This window comes from Scylla paramamosain, chromosome 22, assembly GCF_035594125.1.
Source record: "Scylla paramamosain isolate STU-SP2022 chromosome 22, ASM3559412v1, whole genome shotgun sequence".
Taxonomy (NCBI): Eukaryota; Metazoa; Arthropoda; class Malacostraca; order Decapoda; family Portunidae; genus Scylla; species Scylla paramamosain.
Genome location: NC_087172.1, coordinates 1 through 25,806, shown reverse-complemented (window position 1 = coordinate 25,806; position 25,806 = coordinate 1). Strand labels below are relative to the sequence as shown.

The following is a 25,806-nucleotide window of genomic DNA, read 5'->3' as shown; positions in this document are numbered from 1 at the left end:
GAGAGAGAGAGAGAGAGAGAGAGAGAGAGAGAGAGAGAGAGAGAGAGATGACAGTACAGCACTAGTGACAAGTTGTGGTCCCTGGCTGGCTGGGCAGTGTTAGTTGCAAGCTGTGCAGTAGTGAAGGGAACTATTGCACTCATTATTTCATCATTCACATTATTTATCTCGCATATACACTGACAGAGAGAGAGAGAGAGAGAGAGAGAGAGAGAGAGAGAGAGAGAGAGAGAGAGAGAGAGAGAGAGAGAGAGAGAGAGAGAGAGAGAGAGAGAGAGAGAGAGAGAGAGAGAGAGAGAGAGAGAGAGAGAGAGACTTAACCAAACCTAACTAACTGAATTAATATAAACCTAACCTGATGGAAAGAAATAAAGAAAAATAAAAGCTGCAACCGGCCTTACCTTTCTTGAGAAGCGTCTTTTTTATGTTTTTACATATTTCCCTGGTGGCAGACGCTACTAGCCACCCCCTGGCGACACCCCTCGCCACCTCACACATGTACAGACCGACTGCCGCTTTAAAAAGCAACAAATTCACTCCTATATCAAGTCTGACTGGTGCGTTTGTTTACATTTCTCTGGGTCTCGGTCTGGACTCAGGCCTGCAGGATGGGAGAATGTTAGAAAACGAGAGATTTTCAGGGGAAACTAGTTATAAGTCTATTATAAAATACCGTGATACAACCACGAATAATGTCTTAATAATGCACTTTTTCCTAACAGTATACTGAGGTCGACAAACTGAAAGGCTTTGGAGTAGTCAACAAAGACTGATTTCACTAATTAATTGCTTGGTATGTCAGTCACTTTGAATCGTCTTTTTGCCTTGTATATTTATGACTCTAATTTTTAATGCCTCTGTTAACAACACAACACTTTATCACACTAATCAGTAAACAATACCAAAAGCTCCCCTTCTGCAGGCCTGACTCCTCCCTTTCATTCAGACCCTTTCTTTCCCTCTCTCTCAGCTTGCCCGCCTTCGTATCTGCGTCTATATTTACTCTTGATTCAAGTATACAACTCTACACCATACTGACCTATAGGTACAGTGCAAATAGCTTTTCTTCCTCCCTGTTTTTCCTGTCTCTCTGCCTGTCTGCCTCTTTCTCCCTCTCTACTGACTCATGGCTCAAAGATACAAGTCTAATTAAGCTTTGAACCTCTCTGTCTCTACAATATCATAAAACCTCAACACTCCAAACCAAACCAACCCTGCCAACACCTACCTGTCTCTCTGCCTCAGTCAGTCAGTCAGTCAGTCAGTCAGTCAGTCAGTCAGTCAGTCAGCCATTCAACCAGCCAGCTAGCCATTCAACCAACCAGCCAATCAATCAGTCACTCAGCTAGTCAGTCAGTCAGTCAGTCAGTCAGTCAGTCAGTCAGTCAGTCAGCCAGTCAGTCAGCCATTCAACCAGCCAGCTAGCCATTCAACCAACTAGCCAATCAATCAGTCACTCAGCTAGTCAGTCAGTCAGTCAGTCAGTCAGTCAGTCAGTCAGTCAGTCAGTCAGTCAGTCAGCCATTCAACCAGCCAGCTAGCCATTCAACCAACCAGCCAATCAATCAGTCACTCAGCTAGTCAGTTAGTCAGTCAGTCAGTCAGTCAGTCAGTCAGTCAGTCAGTCAGTCAGTCAGTCAGTCAGTAAGCCATTCAACCAGCCAGCTAGCCATTCAACCAACCAGCCAATCAATCAGTCACTCAGTTAGTCAGTCAGTCAGTCAGTCAGTCAGTCAGTCAGTCAGTCAGTCAGTCAGTCAGTCAGTCAGTTAGCCATTCAACCAGCCAGCTAGCCATTCAACCAACCAGCCAATAAATCAGTCACTCAGCTAGTCAGTCAGTCAGTCAGTCAGTCAGTCAGTCAGTCAGTCAGTCAGTCAGTCAGTCAGCCATTCAACCAGCCAGCTAGGCATTCAACCAACCAGCCAATCAATCAGTCACTCAGCTAGTCAGTCAGTCAGTCAGTCAGTCAGTCAGTCAGTCAGTCAGTCAGTCAGTCAGCCAGTCAGTCAGCCATTCAACCAGCCAGCTAGCCATTCAACCAACTAGCCAATCAATCAGTCACTCAGTCAGTCAGTCAGTCAGTCAGTCAGTCAGTCAGTCAGTCAGTCAGTCAGTCAGTCAGCCATTCAACCAGCCAGCTAGCCATTCAACCAACCAGCCAATCAATCAGTCACTCAGCTAGTCAGTTAGTCAGTCAGTCAGTCAGTCAGTCAGTCAGTCAGTCAGTCAGTCAGTCAGTCAGTCAGTCAGCCATTCAACCAGCCAGCTAGCCATTCAACCAACCAGCCAATCAATCAGTCACTCAGTTAGTCAGTCAGTCAGTCAGTCAGTCAGTCAGTCAGTCAGTCAGTCAGTCAGTCAGTTAGCCATTCAACCAGCCAGCTAGCCATTCAACCAACCAGCCAATCAATCAGTCACTCAGCTAGTCAGTCAGTCAGTCAGTCAGTCAGTCAGTCAGTCAGTCAGTCAGTCAGTCAGTCAGCCATTCAACCAGCCAGCTAGGCATGCAACCAACCAGCCAATCAATCAGTCACTCAGCTAGTCAGTCAGTCAGTCAGTCAGTCAGTCAGTCAGTCAGTTAGTCAGTCAGTCAGCCAGTCAGTCAGCCATTCAACCAGCCAGCTAGCCATTCAACCAACTAGCCAATCAATCAGTCACTCAGCTAGTCAGTCAGTCAGTCAGTCAGTCAGTCAGTCAGTCAGTCAGTCAGTCAGTCAGCCATTCAACCAACCAGCCAATCAATCAGTCACTCAGCTAGTCAGTTAGTCAGTCAGTCAGTCAGTAAGTCAGTCAGTCAGTCAGTCAGTCAGCCATTCAACCAGCCAGCTAGCCATTCAACCAACCAGCCAATCAATCAGTCACTCAGTTAGTCAGTCAGTCAGTCAGTCAGTCAGTCAGTCAGTCAGTCAGTCAGTTAGCCATTCAACCAGCCAGCTAGCCATTCGACAAACCAGCCAATCAATCAGTCACTCAGCTAGTCAGTCAGTCAGTTAGTCAGTCAGTCAGTCAGTCAGTCAGTCAGTCAGTCAGTCAGTCAGTCAGTCAGTCAGTCAGCCATTCAACCAGCCAGCTAGGCATTCAACCAACCAGCCAATCAATCAGTCACTCAGCTAGTCAGTCAGTCAGTCAGTCAGTCAGTCAGTCAGTCAGCCATTCAACCAACCAGCTAGCCACCCAACTAGCTAACCAGCCAGTCAATCAGTCACTCAGCCAGCCAGTCAGTCAGTCAGTCAGTTAGTAAGCCAGCCAGCAAGCCAGCCAGCCAGCCAGCCAGTCAGTCAGTCAGTCAGTCAGTCACTCAGCCAGCGAGTCAGCCGGCCAGCCAGTCAGTTAGTTCTGTGGGCCTGTGTATGGTTCTGGTGGGCGTCTGTTTGGTTTGTGTTAGGTTCAGCTAGCCCTCTGTTTGGTCTGTGTTTGGTCTCTGGGCCATAGATGCAGCAAGACCGGTTCAAAATTCCAAGCACTGACGCACTGCACAGACTACCACCTCATGCCTGCTTGGTGTGAAAGAGTCTGCTGGGACAAATGACCTACACAGCAACTTGTATCAGTCCCCCAGATGTGTTCCTGGAAGCTCAGTGTTATGGATGCAGTGTGACATGCTGACTTAGGGAAGGCTGTCTGTCGTGGCTGCACCTTGCTGTGGCTAAGAAAAGGCTGTGTTTGTTTGAAGTGCTGTACTGGTCATGCTGGGAAGTGTACAGGTCACCATTAGTAGTAGAAATGTTGCACTAGAATGAAATTAGTTGGGAAATGTAATGCATAATTATTGGCAGGGAAAAGATGGTGACAGGGATGCTGGGACGTGCTTCACTGTGCACCGTGGTGGCCGCCCCTTGGTGCTTGGCGGTACCTTATAGGGCATCAAGGGGCAGTTATTGTAGTCTCATCTTACAGCAAAACAAGTAAAAGAAAAAAAATAGTAATAATAATAATAATATAAAAATTTTTTTTATCATTGTCTTGATGAGCACAAATCTTTCCCTGCCAATACATAAACAGCACATTTTTTCACTAAATTTCACCATTGTAGTACACATTTATACTAGTAATGATGACCTGTAGACTTTCCAGGCATGACAACACTTGAAACACAACCATTTTGTTAGCTACAGCATAGAGCAGCCACCAGACAGCCTTCCCCCACGTCAGCATGTCACACACTGAATCTGTCAGTCTGCTTTCAAGAACACATGAGGGACTAACAGGAGTTGCCATGTACTTAATTTCCTGCAGATTCTTTCACACCAAGGAGTAGCAAGTTGGAAGTCTGTGATTGTAACTATCCTGCTCAATTTCAGCTTCTATTCTAATCTCTACTTAATCTCCATATAGTTCCATTTTGGCCATAAGTCACTGTTTACTTAATCAATCCCTCCTAAGACACTGCACTTTTTTCAGATTATAGAGCTGATAGGTCTCGGTAGGGGGTTGAGTGGTGGCTTGAGAGGGCCTTGGTGGGGGCTGACAGGGTTTGGTAGGGCTTGGCAGGGGTGACAGCAAAGGCTTCTGTTTAAAATCTCACATCTCAAGCCACCTCATTACTTGAGAGGTGACAAAGGGCTTGGCAGAGCTTGACAGGGATTGGTAGAGGTGACAGAGGCAGGCAGGAGTGACAGGGGATGACAAGGAACACCTCAAAATTAATGTACACGCATGTACAGACCGACTGCCCCTCTAAAAATGCTTCAAACTTTCCTTGTTTTGTATAAGCTTGAGCACCTGGTACACTCACGGGCACACAGCACCCCCGGGCCGTCCCCCAACACCTCAGGACTCGGGAAAGGGGGGGTCCCAGGCCGGGATGGAAATAAATAAATAAAAATAAAAGCTGGAACCGGCCTTACCTTTCTTGAGGGCGTCTTCTTTATGTCTGTACATATTTCCACGGTGGCACACGCTACTAGCCGCCCCCTGGACACGCCTCTCGCCACCTCACGCATGTACAGACCGACTGCCCCTCTCTGAAAAGCAACAAATTCAGCCCTATATCAAGTCTGACTCGTGCCTGTTTACATTTCTCTGGGTCTCTGTCAGGGCTCTGGCGTGTAGAATGAAAGAATGATAGAAAACGAAAGATTTTCAGGGGAAACTAGTTATAAGTCTATTATAAAATACCGTGATACAACCACTAATAATGTCTTAATAATGCACTTTTTCCTAACAGTATACTGAGGTCGACAAACTGAAAGGCTTTGGAGTAGTCAACAAAGACTGATTTCACTAATTAATTGCTTGGTATGTCAGTCACTTTGAATCGTCTTTTTGCCTTGTGACTAATTTTTAATGTCTCGGTTAGGTTAGGATAGGTTAGGTTAGGTTAGGTTAGGTTAGGTTAGGTTAGGTTAGGTTAGGTCAGGTCAGGTTAGGTTAGGTTAGGTTAGGTTAGGTCAGGTTAGGTTAGGTTAGGTTAGGTTAGGTTAGGTCAGGTCAGGTCAGGTTAGGTTAGGTTAGGTTAGGTTAGGTAAGGTTAGGTTAGGTTAGGTTAGGTTAAAAAAAAAAGAGATTTTTTTTCAGGTGAGGGCCAGTTAGGTTGTTTTTGTGGTACAGATTTAAGGTACAGTGACACATGGTACAGTGGCTTATGGTGAAGGTAGACAAGGCCTTCCTGCACCATTAGCACCATAGAGTACAGTGCTGTGGTACTGTAGCACTGAAATATTAAGCAAACACAAAAAAAAAAAGATATTTTTTTTCAGGTGAGGGCCAGTTAGGTTGTTTTTGTGGTACAGTTTTAAGGTACAGTGACGCATGGTACAGTCGCTTATGGTGAAGGTAGACAAGGCCTTCCTGCACCATTAGCATCATAGGGTACAGTGATGTGGTATTGTAGCACTGAAATATTAAGAACACGAAAAAAAAACGATATATTTTTTTTTAAGTGAGGGCCAGTTAGGTTAAGTTTTTGGGGTACAGTTTAAATGTACAGTGACGCATGGTATAGTGGCTTATGGTGCAGGTAGACAAGGCCTTCCTGCACCATTAGCACCACAGAGAGAGAGAGAGAGAGAGAGAGAGAGAGAGAGAGAGAGAGAGAGAGAGAGAGAGAGAGAGAGAGAGAGAGAGAGACTTAACCAAACCTAACTAACTGAATTAATATAAACCTAACCTGATGGAAAGAAATAAAGAAAAAATAAAAGCTGCAACCGGCCTTACCTTTCTTGAGAAGCGTCTTTTTTATGTTTTTACATATTTCCCTGGTGGCAGACGCTACTAGCCGCCCCCTGGCGACACCCCTCGCCACCTCACACATGTACAGACCGACTGCCGCTTTAAAAAGCAACAAATTCACTCCTATATCAAGTCTGACTGGTGCGTTTGTTTACATTTCTCTGGGTCTCGGTCTGGACTCAGGCCTGCAGGATGGGAGAATGTTAGAAAACGAGAGATTTTCAGGCAAAACTAATATAAGTTAATGTTGTGATACAAAACTACAACCACTAATAATAATATACCTCATGTTTTAATAATGCCAAGACAATACAAGATAAACATTAATGACTTACAATGAAAAACAAGATGGAGATAGACAAATTAGGAAAGAAATAGGTTTCTATAGAGTATTACTGTGTGTGTGTGTGTGTGTGTGTGTGTGTGTGTGTGTGTGTGTGTGTGTGTGTCACTAATTTCTATCTCTTTCTCTCTCTCCTGAGAACTATTTCATATTGCTGTACATCAACATGAAATATCACCACACAAGCCTCTCTCTCTTTCTCTGCACCTCACAACACAACACAACACTTTATCACACTAATCAGTAAACAATACCAAAAGCTCCCCTTCTGCAGGCCTGACTCCTCCCTTTCATTCAGACCCTTTCTTTCCCTCTCTCTCAGCTTGCCCGCCTTCGTATCTGCGTCTATATTTACTCTTGATTCAAGTATACAACTCTACACCATACTGACCTATAGGTACAGTGCAAATAGCTTTTCTTCCTCCCTGTTTTTCCTGTCTCTCTGCCTGTCTGCCTCTTTCTCCCTCTCTACTGACTCATGGCTCAAAGATACAAGTCTAATTAAGCTTTGAACCTCTCTGTCTCTACAATATCATAAAACCTCAACACTCCAAACCAAACCAACCCTGCCAACACCTACCTGTCTCTCTGCCTCAGTCAGTCAGTCAGTCAGTCAGTCAGTCAGTCAGTCAGTCAGTCAGCCATTCAACCAGCCAGCTAGCCATTCAACCAACCAGCCAATCAATCAGTCACTCAGCTAGTCAGTCAGTCAGTCAGTCAGTCAGTCAGTCAGTCAGTCAGTCAGTCAGTCAGCCAGTCAGTCAGCCATTCAACCAGCCAGCTAGCCATTCAACCAACTAGCCAATCAATCAGTCACTCAGCTAGTCAGTCAGTCAGTCAGTCAGTCAGTCAGTCAGTCAGTCAGTCAGCCATTCAACCAGCCAGCTAGCCATTCAACCAACCAGCCAATCAATCAGTCACTCAGCTAGTCAGTTAGTCAGTCAGTCAGTCAGTCAGTCAGTCAGTCAGTCAGTCAGTCAGTCAGTCAGTCAGTCAGCCATTCAACCAGCCAGCTAGCCATTCAACCAACCAGCCAATCAATCAGTCACTCAGTTAGTCAGTCAGTCAGTCAGTCAGTCAGTCAGTCAGTCAGTCAGTCAGTCAGTCAGTCAGTCAGTTAGCCATTCAACCAGCCAGCTAGCCATTCAACCAACCAGCCAATAAATCAGTCACTCAGCTAGTCAGTCAGTCAGTCAGTCAGTCAGTCAGTCAGTCAGTCAGTCAGTCAGTCAGTCAGCCATTCAACCAGCCAGCTAGGCATTCAACCAACCAGCCAATCAATCAGTCACTCAGCTAGTCAGTCAGTCAGTCAGTCAGTCAGTCAGTCAGTCAGTCAGTCAGTCAGTCAGCCAGTCAGTCAGCCATTCAACCAGCCAGCTAGCCATTCAACCAACTAGCCAATCAATCAGTCACTCAGTCAGTCAGTCAGTCAGTCAGTCAGTCAGTCAGTCAGTCAGTCAGTCAGTCAGTCAGCCATTCAACCAGCCAGCTAGCCATTCAACCAACCAGCCAATCAATCAGTCACTCAGCTAGTCAGTTAGTCAGTCAGTCAGTCAGTCAGTCAGTCAGTAAGTCAGTCAGTCAGTCAGTCAGTCAGTCAGTCAGCCATTCAACCAGCCAGCTAGCCATTCAACCAACCAGCCAATCAATCAGTCACTCAGTTAGTCAGTCAGTCAGTCAGTCAGTCAGTCAGTCAGTCAGTCAGTCAGTCAGTCAGTTAGCCATTCAACCAGCCAGCTAGACATTCAACCAACCAGCCAATCAATCAGTCACTCAGCTAGTCAGTCAGTCAGTCAGTCAGTCAGTCAGTCAGTCAGTCAGTCAGTCAGTCAGTCAGTCAGTCAGCCATTCAACCAGCCAGCTAGGCATGCAACCAACCAGCCAATCAATCAGTCACTCAGCTAGTCAGTCAGTCAGTCAGTCAGTCAGTCAGTCAGTCAGTTAGTCAGTCAGTCAGCCAGTCAGTCAGCCATTCAACCAGCCAGCTAGCCATTCAACCAACTAGCCAATCAATCAGTCACTCAGCTAGTCAGTCAGTCAGTCAGTCAGTCAGTCAGTCAGTCAGTCAGTCAGTCAGTCAGCCATTCAACCAACCAGCCAATCAATCAGTCACTCAGCTAGTCAGTTAGTCAGTCAGTCAGTCAGTAAGTCAGTCAGTCAGTCAGTCAGTCAGCCATTCAACCAGCCAGCTAGCCATTCAACCAACCAGCCAATCAATCAGTCACTCAGTTAGTCAGTCAGTCAGTCAGTCAGTCAGTCAGTCAGTCAGTCAGTCAGTTAGCCATTCAACCAGCCAGCTAGCCATTCGACAAACCAGCCAATCAATCAGTCACTCAGCTAGTCAGTCAGTCAGTTAGTCAGTCAGTCAGTCAGTCAGTCAGTCAGTCAGTCAGTCAGTCAGTCAGTCAGTCAGTCAGCCATTCAACCAGCCAGCTAGGCATTCAACCAACCAGCCAATCAATCAGTCACTCAGCTAGTCAGTCAGTCAGTCAGTCAGTCAGTCAGTCAGTCAGCCATTCAACCAACCAGCTAGCCACCCAACTAGCTAACCAGCCAGTCAATCAGTCACTCAGCCAGCCAGTCAGTCAGTCAGTCAGTTAGTAAGCCAGCCAGCAAGCCAGCCAGCCAGCCAGCCAGTCAGTCAGTCAGTCAGTCAGTCACTCAGCCAGCGAGTCAGCCGGCCAGCCAGTCAGTTAGTTCTGTGGGCCTGTGTATGGTTCTGGTGGGCGTCTGTTTGGTTTGTGTTAGGTTCAGCTAGCCCTCTGTTTGGTCTGTGTTTGGTCTCTGGGCCATAGATGCAGCAAGACCGGTTCAAAATTCCAAGCACTGACGCACTGCACAGACTACCACCTCATGCCTGCTTGGTGTGAAAGAGTCTGCTGGGACAAATGACCTACACAGCAACTTGTATCAGTCCCCCAGATGTGTTCCTGGAAGCTCAGTGTTATGGATGCAGTGTGACATGCTGACTTAGGGAAGGCTGTCTGTCGTGGCTGCACCTTGCTGTGGCTAAGAAAAGGCTGTGTTTGTTTGAAGTGCTGTACTGGTCATGCTGGGAAGTGTACAGGTCACCATTAGTAGTAGAAATGTTGCACTAGAATGAAATTAGTTGGGAAATGTAATGCATAATTATTGGCAGGGAAAAGATGGTGACAGGGATGCTGGGACGTGCTTCACTGTGCACCGTGGTGGCCGCCCCTTGGTGCTTGGCGGTACCTTATAGGGCATCAAGGGGCAGTTATTGTAGTCTCATCTTACAGCAAAACAAGTAAAAGAAAAAAAATAGTAATAATAATAATAATATAAAAATTTTTTTTATCATTGTCTTGATGAGCACAAATCTTTCCCTGCCAATACATAAACAGCACATTTTTTCACTAAATTTCACCATTGTAGTACACATTTATACTAGTAATGATGACCTGTAGACTTTCCAGGCATGACAACACTTGAAACACAACCATTTTGTTAGCTACAGCATAGAGCAGCCACCAGACAGCCTTCCCCCACGTCAGCATGTCACACACTGAATCTGTCAGTCTGCTTTCAAGAACACATGAGGGACTAACAGGAGTTGCCATGTACTTAATTTCCTGCAGATTCTTTCACACCAAGGAGTAGCAAGTTGGAAGTCTGTGATTGTAACTATCCTGCTCAATTTCAGCTTCTATTCTAATCTCTACTTAATCTCCATATAGTTCCATTTTGGCCATAAGTCACTGTTTACTTAATCAATCCCTCCTAAGACACTGCACTTTTTTCAGATTATAGAGCTGATAGGTCTCGGTAGGGGGTTGAGTGGTGGCTTGAGAGGGCCTTGGTGGGGGCTGACAGGGTTTGGTAGGGCTTGGCAGGGGTGACAGCAAAGGCTTCTGTTTAAAATCTCACATCTCAAGCCACCTCATTACTTGAGAGGTGACAAAGGGCTTGGCAGAGCTTGACAGGGATTGGTAGAGGTGACAGAGGCAGGCAGGAGTGACAGGGGATGACAAGGAACACCTCAAAATTAATGTACACGCATGTACAGACCGACTGCCCCTCTAAAAATGCTTCAAACTTTCCTTGTTTTGTATAAGCTTGAGCACCTGGTACACTCACGGGCACACAGCACCCCCGGGCCGTCCCCCAACACCTCAGGACTCGGGAAAGGGGGGGTCCCAGGCCGGGATGGAAATAAATAAATAAAAATAAAAGCTGGAACCGGCCTTACCTTTCTTGAGGGCGTCTTCTTTATGTCTGTACATATTTCCACGGTGGCACACGCTACTAGCCGCCCCCTGGACACGCCTCTCGCCACCTCACGCATGTACAGACCGACTGCCCCTCTCTGAAAAGCAACAAATTCAGCCCTATATCAAGTCTGACTCGTGCCTGTTTACATTTCTCTGGGTCTCTGTCAGGGCTCTGGCGTGTAGAATGAAAGAATGATAGAAAACGAAAGATTTTCAGGGGAAACTAGTTATAAGTCTATTATAAAATACCGTGATACAACCACTAATAATGTCTTAATAATGCACTTTTTCCTAACAGTATACTGAGGTCGACAAACTGAAAGGCTTTGGAGTAGTCAACAAAGACTGATTTCACTAATTAATTGCTTGGTATGTCAGTCACTTTGAATCGTCTTTTTGCCTTGTGACTAATTTTTAATGTCTCGGTTAGGTTAGGATAGGTTAGGTTAGGTTAGGTTAGGTTAGGTTAGGTTAGGTTAGGTTAGGTCAGGTCAGGTTAGGTTAGGTTAGGTTAGGTTAGGTCAGGTTAGGTTAGGTTAGGTTAGGTTAGGTTAGGTCAGGTCAGGTCAGGTTAGGTTAGGTTAGGTTAGGTTAGGTAAGGTTAGGTTAGGTTAGGTTAGGTTAAAAAAAAAAGAGATTTTTTTTCAGGTGAGGGCCAGTTAGGTTGTTTTTGTGGTACAGATTTAAGGTACAGTGACACATGGTACAGTGGCTTATGGTGAAGGTAGACAAGGCCTTCCTGCACCATTAGCACCATAGAGTACAGTGCTGTGGTACTGTAGCACTGAAATATTAAGCAAACACAAAAAAAAAAAGATATTTTTTTTCAGGTGAGGGCCAGTTAGGTTGTTTTTGTGGTACAGTTTTAAGGTACAGTGACGCATGGTACAGTCGCTTATGGTGAAGGTAGACAAGGCCTTCCTGCACCATTAGCATCATAGGGTACAGTGATGTGGTATTGTAGCACTGAAATATTAAGAACACGAAAAAAAAACGATATATTTTTTTTTAAGTGAGGGCCAGTTAGGTTAAGTTTTTGGGGTACAGTTTAAATGTACAGTGACGCATGGTATAGTGGCTTATGGTGCAGGTAGACAAGGCCTTCCTGCACCATTAGCACCACAGAGAGAGAGAGAGAGAGAGAGAGAGAGAGAGAGAGAGAGAGAGAGAGAGAGAGAGAGAGAGAGAGAGAGAGAGAGAGAGAGACTTAACCAAACCTAACTAACTGAATTAATATAAACCTAACCTGATGGAAAGAAATAAAGAAAAAATAAAAGCTGCAACCGGCCTTACCTTTCTTGAGAAGCGTCTTTTTTATGTTTTTACATATTTCCCTGGTGGCAGACGCTACTAGCCGCCCCCTGGCGACACCCCTCGCCACCTCACACATGTACAGACCGACTGCCGCTTTAAAAAGCAACAAATTCACTCCTATATCAAGTCTGACTGGTGCGTTTGTTTACATTTCTCTGGGTCTCGGTCTGGACTCAGGCCTGCAGGATGGGAGAATGTTAGAAAACGAGAGATTTTCAGGCAAAACTAATATAAGTTAATGTTGTGATACAAAACTACAACCACTAATAATAATATACCTCATGTTTTAATAATGCCAAGACAATACAAGATAAACATTAATGACTTACAATGAAAAACAAGATGGAGATAGACAAATTAGGAAAGAAATAGGTTTCTATAGAGTATTACTGTGTGTGTGTGTGTGTGTGTGTGTGTGTGTGTGTGTGTGTGTGTGTGTGTGTCACTAATTTCTATCTCTTTCTCTCTCTCCTGAGAACTATTTCATATTGCTGTACATCAACATGAAATATCACCACACAAGCCTCTCTCTCTTTCTCTGCACCTCACAACACAACACAACACTTTATCACACTAATCAGTAAACAATACCAAAAGCTCCCCTTCTGCAGGCCTGACTCCTCCCTTTCATTCAGACCCTTTCTTTCCCTCTCTCTCAGCTTGCCCGCCTTCGTATCTGCGTCTATATTTACTCTTGATTCAAGTATACAACTCTACACCATACTGACCTATAGGTACAGTGCAAATAGCTTTTCTTCCTCCCTGTTTTTCCTGTCTCTCTGCCTGTCTGCCTCTTTCTCCCTCTCTACTGACTCATGGCTCAAAGATACAAGTCTAATTAAGCTTTGAACCTCTCTGTCTCTACAATATCATAAAACCTCAACACTCCAAACCAAACCAACCCTGCCAACACCTACCTGTCTCTCTGCCTCAGTCAGTCAGTCAGTCAGTCAGTCAGTCAGTCAGTCAGTCAGTCAGCCATTCAACCAGCCAGCTAGCCATTCAACCAACCAGCCAATCAATCAGTCACTCAGCTAGTCAGTCAGTCAGTCAGTCAGTCAGTCAGTCAGTCAGTCAGTCAGTCAGTCAGCCAGTCAGTCAGCCATTCAACCAGCCAGCTAGCCATTCAACCAACTAGCCAATCAATCAGTCACTCAGCTAGTCAGTCAGTCAGTCAGTCAGTCAGTCAGTCAGTCAGTCAGTCAGCCATTCAACCAGCCAGCTAGCCATTCAACCAACCAGCCAATCAATCAGTCACTCAGCTAGTCAGTTAGTCAGTCAGTCAGTCAGTCAGTCAGTCAGTCAGTCAGTCAGTCAGTCAGTCAGTCAGTCAGCCATTCAACCAGCCAGCTAGCCATTCAACCAACCAGCCAATCAATCAGTCACTCAGTTAGTCAGTCAGTCAGTCAGTCAGTCAGTCAGTCAGTCAGTCAGTCAGTCAGTCAGTCAGTCAGTTAGCCATTCAACCAGCCAGCTAGCCATTCAACCAACCAGCCAATAAATCAGTCACTCAGCTAGTCAGTCAGTCAGTCAGTCAGTCAGTCAGTCAGTCAGTCAGTCAGTCAGTCAGTCAGCCATTCAACCAGCCAGCTAGGCATTCAACCAACCAGCCAATCAATCAGTCACTCAGCTAGTCAGTCAGTCAGTCAGTCAGTCAGTCAGTCAGTCAGTCAGTCAGTCAGTCAGCCAGTCAGTCAGCCATTCAACCAGCCAGCTAGCCATTCAACCAACTAGCCAATCAATCAGTCACTCAGTCAGTCAGTCAGTCAGTCAGTCAGTCAGTCAGTCAGTCAGTCAGTCAGTCAGTCAGCCATTCAACCAGCCAGCTAGCCATTCAACCAACCAGCCAATCAATCAGTCACTCAGCTAGTCAGTTAGTCAGTCAGTCAGTCAGTCAGTCAGTCAGTAAGTCAGTCAGTCAGTCAGTCAGTCAGTCAGTCAGCCATTCAACCAGCCAGCTAGCCATTCAACCAACCAGCCAATCAATCAGTCACTCAGTTAGTCAGTCAGTCAGTCAGTCAGTCAGTCAGTCAGTCAGTCAGTCAGTCAGTCAGTTAGCCATTCAACCAGCCAGCTAGACATTCAACCAACCAGCCAATCAATCAGTCACTCAGCTAGTCAGTCAGTCAGTCAGTCAGTCAGTCAGTCAGTCAGTCAGTCAGTCAGTCAGTCAGTCAGTCAGCCATTCAACCAGCCAGCTAGGCATGCAACCAACCAGCCAATCAATCAGTCACTCAGCTAGTCAGTCAGTCAGTCAGTCAGTCAGTCAGTCAGTCAGTTAGTCAGTCAGTCAGCCAGTCAGTCAGCCATTCAACCAGCCAGCTAGCCATTCAACCAACTAGCCAATCAATCAGTCACTCAGCTAGTCAGTCAGTCAGTCAGTCAGTCAGTCAGTCAGTCAGTCAGTCAGTCAGTCAGCCATTCAACCAACCAGCCAATCAATCAGTCACTCAGCTAGTCAGTTAGTCAGTCAGTCAGTCAGTAAGTCAGTCAGTCAGTCAGTCAGTCAGCCATTCAACCAGCCAGCTAGCCATTCAACCAACCAGCCAATCAATCAGTCACTCAGTTAGTCAGTCAGTCAGTCAGTCAGTCAGTCAGTCAGTCAGTCAGTCAGTTAGCCATTCAACCAGCCAGCTAGCCATTCGACAAACCAGCCAATCAATCAGTCACTCAGCTAGTCAGTCAGTCAGTTAGTCAGTCAGTCAGTCAGTCAGTCAGTCAGTCAGTCAGTCAGTCAGTCAGTCAGTCAGTCAGCCATTCAACCAGCCAGCTAGGCATTCAACCAACCAGCCAATCAATCAGTCACTCAGCTAGTCAGTCAGTCAGTCAGTCAGTCAGTCAGTCAGTCAGCCATTCAACCAACCAGCTAGCCACCCAACTAGCTAACCAGCCAGTCAATCAGTCACTCAGCCAGCCAGTCAGTCAGTCAGTCAGTTAGTAAGCCAGCCAGCAAGCCAGCCAGCCAGCCAGCCAGTCAGTCAGTCAGTCAGTCAGTCACTCAGCCAGCGAGTCAGCCGGCCAGCCAGTCAGTTAGTTCTGTGGGCCTGTGTATGGTTCTGGTGGGCGTCTGTTTGGTTTGTGTTAGGTTCAGCTAGCCCTCTGTTTGGTCTGTGTTTGGTCTCTGGGCCATAGATGCAGCAAGACCGGTTCAAAATTCCAAGCACTGACGCACTGCACAGACTACCACCTCATGCCTGCTTGGTGTGAAAGAGTCTGCTGGGACAAATGACCTACACAGCAACTTGTATCAGTCCCCCAGATGTGTTCCTGGAAGCTCAGTGTTATGGATGCAGTGTGACATGCTGACTTAGGGAAGGCTGTCTGTCGTGGCTGCACCTTGCTGTGGCTAAGAAAAGGCTGTGTTTGTTTGAAGTGCTGTACTGGTCATGCTGGGAAGTGTACAGGTCACCATTAGTAGTAGAAATGTTGCACTAGAATGAAATTAGTTGGGAAATGTAATGCATAATTATTGGCAGGGAAAAGATGGTGACAGGGATGCTGGGACGTGCTTCACTGTGCACCGTGGTGGCCGCCCCTTGGTGCTTGGCGGTACCTTATAGGGCATCAAGGGGCAGTTATTGTAGTCTCATCTTACAGCAAAACAAGTAAAAGAAAAAAAATAGTAATAATAATAATAATATAAAAAATTTTTTTATCATTGTCTTGATGAGCACAAATCTTTCCCTGCCAATACATAAACAGCACATTTTTTCACTAAATTTCACCATTGTAGTACACATTTATACTAGTAATGATGACCTGTAGACTTTCCAGGCATGACAACACTTGAAACACAACCATTTTGTTAGCTACAGCATAGAGCAGCCACCAGACAGCCTTCCCCCACGTCAGCATGTCACACACTGAATCTGTCAGTCTGCTTTCAAGAACACATGAGGGACTAACAGGAGTTGCCATGTACTTAATTTCCTGCAGATTCTTTCACACCAAGGAGTAGCAAGTTGGAAGTCTGTGATTGTAACTATCCTGCTCAATTTCAGCTTCTATTCTAATCTCTACTTAATCTCCATATAGTTCCATTTTGGCCATAAGTCACTGTTTACTTAATCAATCCCTCCTAAGACACTGCACTTTTTTCAGATTATAGAGCTGATAGGTCTCGGTAGGGGGTTGAGTGGTGGCTTGAGAGGGCCTTGGTGGGGGCTGACAGGGTTTGGTAGGGCTTGGCAGGGGTGACAGCAAAGGCTTCTGTTTAAAATCTCACATCTCAAGCCACCTCATTACTTGAGAGGTGACAAAGGGCTTGGCAGAGCTTGACAGGGATTGGTAGAGGTGACAGAGGCAGGCAGGAGTGACAGGGGATGACAAGGAACACCTCAAAATTAATGTACACGCATGTACAGACCGACTGCCCCTCTAAAAATGCTTCAAACTTTCCTTGTTTTGTATAAGCTTGAGCACCTGGTACACTCACGGGCACACAGCACCCCCGGGCCGTCCCCCAACACCTCAGGACTCGGGAAAGGGGGGGTCCCAGGCCGGGATGGAAATAAATAAATAAAAATAAAAGCTGGAACCGGCCTTACCTTTCTTGAGGGCGTCTTCTTTATGTCTGTACATATTTCCACGGTGGCACACGCTACTAGCCGCCCCCTGGACACGCCTCTCGCCACCTCACGCATGTACAGACCGACTGCCCCTCTCTGAAAAGCAACAAATTCAGCCCTATATCAAGTCTGACTCGTGCCTGTTTACATTTCTCTGGGTCTCTGTCAGGGCTCTGGCGTGTAGAATGAAAGAATGATAGAAAACGAAAGATTTTCAGGGGAAACTAGTTATAAGTCTATTATAAAATACCGTGATACAACCACTAATAATGTCTTAATAATGCACTTTTTCCTAACAGTATACTGAGGTCGACAAACTGAAAGGCTTTGGAGTAGTCAACAAAGACTGATTTCACTAATTAATTGCTTGGTATGTCAGTCACTTTGAATCGTCTTTTTGCCTTGTGACTAATTTTTAATGTCTCGGTTAGGTTAGGATAGGTTAGGTTAGGTTAGGTTAGGTTAGGTTAGGTTAGGTTAGGTTAGGTCAGGTCAGGTTAGGTTAGGTTAGGTTAGGTTAGGTCAGGTTAGGTTAGGTTAGGTTAGGTTAGGTTAGGTCAGGTCAGGTCAGGTTAGGTTAGGTTAGGTTAGGTTAGGTAAGGTTAGGTTAGGTTAGGTTAGGTTAAAAAAAAAAGAGATTTTTTTTCAGGTGAGGGCCAGTTAGGTTGTTTTTGTGGTACAGATTTAAGGTACAGTGACACATGGTACAGTGGCTTATGGTGAAGGTAGACAAGGCCTTCCTGCACCATTAGCACCATAGAGTACAGTGCTGTGGTACTGTAGCACTGAAATATTAAGCAAACACAAAAAAAAAAAGATATTTTTTTTCAGGTGAGGGCCAGTTAGGTTGTTTTTGTGGTACAGTTTTAAGGTACAGTGACGCATGGTACAGTCGCTTATGGTGAAGGTAGACAAGGCCTTCCTGCACCATTAGCATCATAGGGTACAGTGATGTGGTATTGTAGCACTGAAATATTAAGAACACGAAAAAAAAACGATATATTTTTTTTTAAGTGAGGGCCAGTTAGGTTAAGTTTTTGGGGTACAGTTTAAATGTACAGTGACGCATGGTATAGTGGCTTATGGTGCAGGTAGACAAGGCCTTCCTGCACCATTAGCACCACAGAGAGAGAGAGAGAGAGAGAGAGAGAGAGAGAGAGAGAGAGAGAGAGAGAGAGAGAGAGAGAGAGAGAGAGAGACTTAACCAAACCTAACTAACTGAATTAATATAAACCTAACCTGATGGAAAGAAATAAAGAAAAAATAAAAGCTGCAACCGGCCTTACCTTTCTTGAGAAGCGTCTTTTTTATGTTTTTACATATTTCCCTGGTGGCAGACGCTACTAGCCGCCCCCTGGCGACACCCCTCGCCACCTCACACATGTACAGACCGACTGCCGCTTTAAAAAGCAACAAATTCACTCCTATATCAAGTCTGACTGGTGCGTTTGTTTACATTTCTCTGGGTCTCGGTCTGGACTCAGGCCTGCAGGATGGGAGAATGTTAGAAAACGAGAGATTTTCAGGCAAAACTAATATAAGTTAATGTTGTGATACAAAACTACAACCACTAATAATAATATACCTCATGTTTTAATAATGCCAAGACAATACAAGATAAACATTAATGACTTACAATGAAAAACAAGATGGAGATAGACAAATTAGGAAAGAAATAGGTTTCTATAGAGTATTACTGTGTGTGTGTGTGTGTGTGTGTGTGTGTGTGTGTGTGTGTGTGTGTGTGTGTGTGTCACTAATTTCTATCTCTTTCTCTCTCTCCTGAGAACTATTTCATATTGCTGTACATCAACATGAAATATCACCACACAAGCCTCTCTCTCTTTCTCTGCACCTCACAACACAACACAACACTTTATCACACTAATCAGTAAACAATACCAAAAGCTCCCCTTCTGCAGGCCTGACTCCTCCCTTTCATTCAGACCCTTTCTTTCCCTCTCTCTCAGCTTGCCCGCCTTCGTATCTGCGTCTATATTTACTCTTGATTCAAGTATACAACTCTACACCATACTGACCTATAGGTACAGTGCAAATAGCTTTTCTTCCTCCCTGTTTTTCCTGTCTCTCTGCCTGTCTGCCTCTTTCTCCCTCTCTACTGACTCATGGCTCAAAGATACAAGTCTAATTAAGCTTTGAACCTCTCTGTCTCTACAATATCATAAAACCTCAACACTCCAAACCAAACCAACCCTGCCAACACCTACCTGTCTCTCTGCCTCAGTCAGTCAGTCAGTCAGTCAGTCAGTCAGTCAGTCAGTCAGTCAGCCATTCAACCAGCCAGCTAGCCATTCAACCAACCAGCCAATCAATCAGTCACTCAGCTAGTCAGTCAGTCAGTCAGTCAGTCAGTCAGTCAGTCAGTCAGTCAGTCAGTCAGCCAGTCAGTCAGCCATTCAACCAGCCAGCTAGCCATTCAACCAACTAGCCAATCAATCAGTCACTCAGCTAGTCAGTCAGTCAGTCAGTCAGTCAGTCAGTCAGTCAGTCAGTCAGCCATTCAACCAGCCAGCTAGCCATTCAACCAACCAGCCAATCAATCAGTCACTCAGCTAGTCAGTTAGTCAGTCAGTCAGTCAGTCAGTCAGTCAGTCAGTCAGTCAGTCAGTCAGTCAGTCAGTCAGCCATTCAACCAGCCAGCTAGCCATTCAACCAACCAGCCAATCAATCAGTCACTCAGTTAGTCAGTCAGTCAGTCAGTCAGTCAGTCAGTCAGTCAGTCAGTCAGTCAGTCAGTCAGTCAGTTAGCCATTCAACCAGCCAGCTAGCCATTCAACCAACCAGCCAATAAATCAGTCACTCAGCTAGTCAGTCAGTCAGTCAGTCAGTCAGTCAGTCAGTCAGTCAGTCAGTCAGTCAGTCAGCCATTCAACCAGCCAGCTAGGCATTCAACCAACCAGCCAATCAATCAGTCACTCAGCTAGTCAGTCAGTCAGTCAGTCAGTCAGTCAGTCAGTCAGTCAGTCAGTCAGTCAGCCAGTCAGTCAGCCATTCAACCAGCCAGCTAGCCATTCAACCAACTAGCCAATCAATCAGTCACTCAGTCAGTCAGTCAGTCAGTCAGTCAGTCAGTCAGTCAGTCAGTCAGTCAGTCAGTCAGCCATTCAACCAGCCAGCTAGCCATTCAACCAACCAGCCAATCAATCAGTCACTCAGCTAGTCAGTTAGTCAGTCAGTCAGTCAGTCAGTCAGTCAGTAAGTCAGTCAGTCAGTCAGTCAGTCAGTCAGTCAGCCATTCAACCAGCCAGCTAGCCATTCAACCAACCAGCCAATCAATCAGTCACTCAGTTAGTCAGTCAGTCAGTCAGTCAGTCAGTCAGTCAGTCAGTCAGTCAGTCAGTCAGTTAGCCATTCAACCAGCCAGCTAGACATTCAACCAACCAGCCAATCAATCAGTCACTCAGCTAGTCAGTCAGTCAGTCAGTCAGTCAGTCAGTCAGTCAGTCAGTCAGTCAGTCAGTCAGTCAGTCAGCCATTCAACCAGCCAGCTAGGCATGCAACCAACCAGCCAATCAATCAGTCACTCAGCTAGTCAGTCAGTCAGTCAGTCAGTCAGTCAGTCAGTCAGTTAGTCAGTCAGTCAGCCAGTCAGTCAGCCATTCAACCAGCCAGCTAGCCATTCAACCAACTAGCCAATCAATCAGTCACTCAGCTAGTCAGTCAGTCAGTCAGTCAGTCAGTCAGTCAGTCAGTCAGTCAGTCAGTCAGCCATTCAACCAACCAGCCAATCAATCAGTCACTCAGCTAGTCAGTTAGTCAGTCAGTCAGTCAGTAAGTCAGTCAGTCAGTCAGTCAGTCAGCCATTCAACCAGCCAGCTAGCCATTCAACCAACCAGCCAATCAATCAGTCACTCAGTTAGTCAGTCAGTCAGTCAGTCAGTCAGTCAGTCAGTCAGTCAGTCAGTTAGCCATTCAACCAGCCAGCTAGCCATTCGACAAACCAGCCAATCAATCAGTCACTCAGCTAGTCAGTCAGTCAGTTAGTCAGTCAGTCAGTCAGTCAGTCAGTCAGTCAGTCAGTCAGTCAGTCAGTCAGTCAGTCAGCCATTCAACCAGCCAGCTAGGCATTCAACCAACCAGCCAATCAATCAGTCACTCAGCTAGTCAGTCAGTCAGTCAGTCAGTCAGTCAGTCAGTCAGCCATTCAACCAACCAGCTAGCCACCCAACTAGCTAACCAGCCAGTCAATCAGTCACTCAGCCAGCCAGTCAGTCAGTCAGTCAGTTAGTAAGCCAGCCAGCAAGCCAGCCAGCCAGCCAGCCAGTCAGTCAGTCAGTCAGTCAGTCACTCAGCCAGCGAGTCAGCCGGCCAGCCAGTCAGTTAGTTCTGTGGGCCTGTGTATGGTTCTGGTGGGCGTCTGTTTGGTTTGTGTTAGGTTCAGCTAGCCCTCTGTTTGGTCTGTGTTTGGTCTCTGGGCCATAGATGCAGCAAGACCGGTTCAAAATTCCAAGCACTGACGCACTGCACAGACTACCACCTCATGCCTGCTTGGTGTGAAAGAGTCTGCTGGGACAAATGACCTACACAGCAACTTGTATCAGTCCCCCAGATGTGTTCCTGGAAGCTCAGTGTTATGGATGCAGTGTGACATGCTGACTTAGGGAAGGCTGTCTGTCGTGGCTGCACCTTGCTGTGGCTAAGAAAAGGCTGTGTTTGTTTGAAGTGCTGTACTGGTCATGCTGGGAAGTGTACAGGTCACCATTAGTAGTAGAAATGTTGCACTAGAATGAAATTAGTTGGGAAATGTAATGCATAATTATTGGCAGGGAAAAGATGGTGACAGGGATGCTGGGACGTGCTTCACTGTGCACCGTGGTGGCCGCCCCTTGGTGCTTGGCGGTACCTTATAGGGCATCAAGGGGCAGTTATTGTAGTCTCATCTTACAGCAAAACAAGTAAAAGAAAAAAAATAGTAATAATAATAATAATATAAAAAATTTTTTTATCATTGTCTTGATGAGCACAAATCTTTCCCTGCCAATACATAAACAGCACATTTTTTCACTAAATTTCACCATTGTAGTACACATTTATACTAGTAATGATGACCTGTAGACTTTCCAGGCATGACAACACTTGAAACACAACCATTTTGTTAGCTACAGCATAGAGCAGCCACCAGACAGCCTTCCCCCACGTCAGCATGTCACACACTGAATCTGTCAGTCTGCTTTCAAGAACACATGAGGGACTAACAGGAGTTGCCATGTACTTAATTTCCTGCAGATTCTTTCACACCAAGGAGTAGCAAGTTGGAAGTCTGTGATTGTAACTATCCTGCTCAATTTCAGCTTCTATTCTAATCTCTACTTAATCTCCATATAGTTCCATTTTGGCCATAAGTCACTGTTTACTTAATCAATCCCTCCTAAGACACTGCACTTTTTTCAGATTATAGAGCTGATAGGTCTCGGTAGGGGGTTGAGTGGTGGCTTGAGAGGGCCTTGGTGGGGGCTGACAGGGTTTGGTAGGGCTTGGCAGGGGTGACAGCAAAGGCTTCTGTTTAAAATCTCACATCTCAAGCCACCTCATTACTTGAGAGGTGACAAAGGGCTTGGCAGAGCTTGACAGGGATTGGTAGAGGTGACAGAGGCAGGCAGGAGTGACAGGGGATGACAAGGAACACCTCAAAATTAATGTACACGCATGTACAGACCGACTGCCCCTCTAAAAATGCTTCAAACTTTCCTTGTTTTGTATAAGCTTGAGCACCTGGTACACTCACGGGCACACAGCACCCCCGGGCCGTCCCCCAACACCTCAGGACTCGGGAAAGGGGGGGTCCCAGGCCGGGATGGAAATAAATAAATAAAAATAAAAGCTGGAACCGGCCTTACCTTTCTTGAGGGCGTCTTCTTTATGTCTGTACATATTTCCACGGTGGCACACGCTACTAGCCGCCCCCTGGACACGCCTCTCGCCACCTCACGCATGTACAGACCGACTGCCCCTCTCTGAAAAGCAACAAATTCAGCCCTATATCAAGTCTGACTCGTGCCTGTTTACATTTCTCTGGGTCTCTGTCAGGGCTCTGGCGTGTAGAATGAAAGAATGATAGAAAACGAAAGATTTTCAGGGGAAACTAGTTATAAGTCTATTATAAAATACCGTGATACAACCACTAATAATGTCTTAATAATGCACTTTTTCCTAACAGTATACTGAGGTCGACAAACTGAAAGGCTTTGGAGTAGTCAACAAAGACTGATTTCACTAATTAATTGCTTGGTATGTCAGTCACTTTGAATCGTCTTTTTGCCTTGTGACTAATTTTTAATGTCTCGGTTAGGTTAGGATAGGTTAGGTTAGGTTAGGTTAGGTTAGGTTAGGTTAGGTTAGGTTAGGTCAGGTCAGGTTAGGTTAGGTTAGGTTAGGTTAGGTCAGGTTAGGTTAGGTTAGGTTAGGTTAGGTTAGGTCAGGTCAGGTCAGGTTAGGTTAGGTTAGGTTAGGTTAGGTAAGGTTAGGTTAGGTTAGGTTAGGTTAAAAAAAAAAGAGATTTTTTTTCAGGTGAGGGCCAGTTAGGTTGTTTTTGTGGTACAGATTTAAGGTACAGTGACACATGGTACAGTGGCTTATGGTGAAGGTAGACAAGGCCTTCCTGCACCATTAGCACCATAGAGTACAGTGCTGTGGTACTGTAGCACTGAAATATTAAGCAAACACAAAAAAAAAAAGATATTTTTTTTCAGGTGAGGGCCAGTTAGGTTGTTTTTGTGGTACAGTTTTAAGGTACAGTGACGCATGGTACAGTCGCTTATGGTGAAGGTAGACAAGGCCTTCCTGCACCATTAGCATCATAGGGTACAGTGATGTGGTATTGTAGCACTGAAATATTAAGAACACGAAAAAAAAACGATATATTTTTTTTTAAGTGAGGGCCAGTTAGGTTAAGTTTTTGGGGTACAGTTTAAATGTACAGTGACGCATGGTATAGTGGCTTATGGTGCAGGTAGACAAGGCCTTCCTGCACCATTAGCACCACAGAGAGAGAGAGAGAGAGAGAGAGAGAGAGAGAGAGAGAGAGAGAGAGAGAGAGAGAGAGAGAGAGAGAGAGACTTAACCAAACCTAACTAACTGAATTAATATAAACCTAACCTGATGGAAAGAAATAAAGAAAAAATAAAAGCTGCAACCGGCCTTACCTTTCTTGAGAAGCGTCTTTTTTATGTTTTTACATATTTCCCTGGTGGCAGACGCTACTAGCCGCCCCCTGGCGACACCCCTCGCCACCTCACACATGTACAGACCGACTGCCGCTTTAAAAAGCAACAAATTCACTCCTATATCAAGTCTGACTGGTGCGTTTGTTTACATTTCTCTGGGTCTCGGTCTGGACTCAGGCCTGCAGGATGGGAGAATGTTAGAAAACGAGAGATTTTCAGGCAAAACTAATATAAGTTAATGTTGTGATACAAAACTACAACCACTAATAATAATATACCTCATGTTTTAATAATGCCAAGACAATACAAGATAAACATTAATGACTTACAATGAAAAACAAGATGGAGATAGACAAATTAGGAAAGAAATAGGTTTCTATAGAGTATTACTGTGTGTGTGTGTGTGTGTGTGTGTGTGTGTGTGTGTGTGTGTGTGTGTGTGTCACTAATTTCTATCTCTTTCTCTCTCTCCTGAGAACTATTTCATATTGCTGTACATCAACATGAAATATCACCACACAAGCCTCTCTCTCTTTCTCTGCACCTCACAACACAACACAACACTTTATCACACTAATCAGTAAACAATACCAAAAGCTCCCCTTCTGCAGGCCTGACTCCTCCCTTTCATTCAGACCCTTTCTTTCCCTCTCTCTCAGCTTGCCCGCCTTCGTATCTGCGTCTATATTTACTCTTGATTCAAGTATACAACTCTACACCATACTGACCTATAGGTACAGTGCAAATAGCTTTTCTTCCTCCCTGTTTTTCCTGTCTCTCTGCCTGTCTGCCTCTTTCTCCCTCTCTACTGACTCATGGCTCAAAGATACAAGTCTAATTAAGCTTTGAACCTCTCTGTCTCTACAATATCATAAAACCTCAACACTCCAAACCAAACCAACCCTGCCAACACCTACCTGTCTCTCTGCCTCAGTCAGTCAGTCAGTCAGTCAGTCAGTCAGTCAGTCAGTCAGTCAGCCATTCAACCAGCCAGCTAGCCATTCAACCAACCAGCCAATCAATCAGTCACTCAGCTAGTCAGTCAGTCAGTCAGTCAGTCAGTCAGTCAGTCAGTCAGTCAGTCAGTCAGCCAGTCAGTCAGCCATTCAACCAGCCAGCTAGCCATTCAACCAACTAGCCAATCAATCAGTCACTCAGCTAGTCAGTCAGTCAGTCAGTCAGTCAGTCAGTCAGTCAGTCAGTCAGCCATTCAACCAGCCAGCTAGCCATTCAACCAACCAGCCAATCAATCAGTCACTCAGCTAGTCAGTTAGTCAGTCAGTCAGTCAGTCAGTCAGTCAGTCAGTCAGTCAGTCAGTCAGTCAGTCAGTCAGCCATTCAACCAGCCAGCTAGCCATTCAACCAACCAGCCAATCAATCAGTCACTCAGTTAGTCAGTCAGTCAGTCAGTCAGTCAGTCAGTCAGTCAGTCAGTCAGTCAGTCAGTCAGTCAGTTAGCCATTCAACCAGCCAGCTAGCCATTCAACCAACCAGCCAATAAATCAGTCACTCAGCTAGTCAGTCAGTCAGTCAGTCAGTCAGTCAGTCAGTCAGTCAGTCAGTCAGTCAGTCAGCCATTCAACCAGCCAGCTAGGCATTCAACCAACCAGCCAATCAATCAGTCACTCAGCTAGTCAGTCAGTCAGTCAGTCAGTCAGTCAGTCAGTCAGTCAGTCAGTCAGTCAGCCAGTCAGTCAGCCATTCAACCAGCCAGCTAGCCATTCAACCAACTAGCCAATCAATCAGTCACTCAGTCAGTCAGTCAGTCAGTCAGTCAGTCAGTCAGTCAGTCAGTCAGTCAGTCAGTCAGCCATTCAACCAGCCAGCTAGCCATTCAACCAACCAGCCAATCAATCAGTCACTCAGCTAGTCAGTTAGTCAGTCAGTCAGTCAGTCAGTCAGTCAGTAAGTCAGTCAGTCAGTCAGTCAGTCAGTCAGTCAGCCATTCAACCAGCCAGCTAGCCATTCAACCAACCAGCCAATCAATCAGT

General features: G+C 45.6%; 1 long non-coding RNA gene across 1 annotated transcript; it reads right to left on the bottom strand.

Annotated features, from left to right (window-relative positions):
- Nucleotides 1–473: 473 nt before the first annotated feature.
- On the bottom strand, nt 474–23,990 carry LOC135111367 (uncharacterized). The gene is made up of 9 exons (XR_010273714.1): nt 23,795–23,990; nt 22,490–22,606; nt 17,918–18,117; nt 16,611–16,727; nt 12,043–12,242; nt 10,728–10,844; nt 6,160–6,359; nt 4,851–4,967; nt 474–601 (listed from the first exon to the last, which is right to left on the bottom strand). It is a non-coding gene; the product is annotated as an uncharacterized LOC135111367 (long non-coding RNA).
- Nucleotides 23,991–25,806: the final 1,816 nt, after the last annotated feature.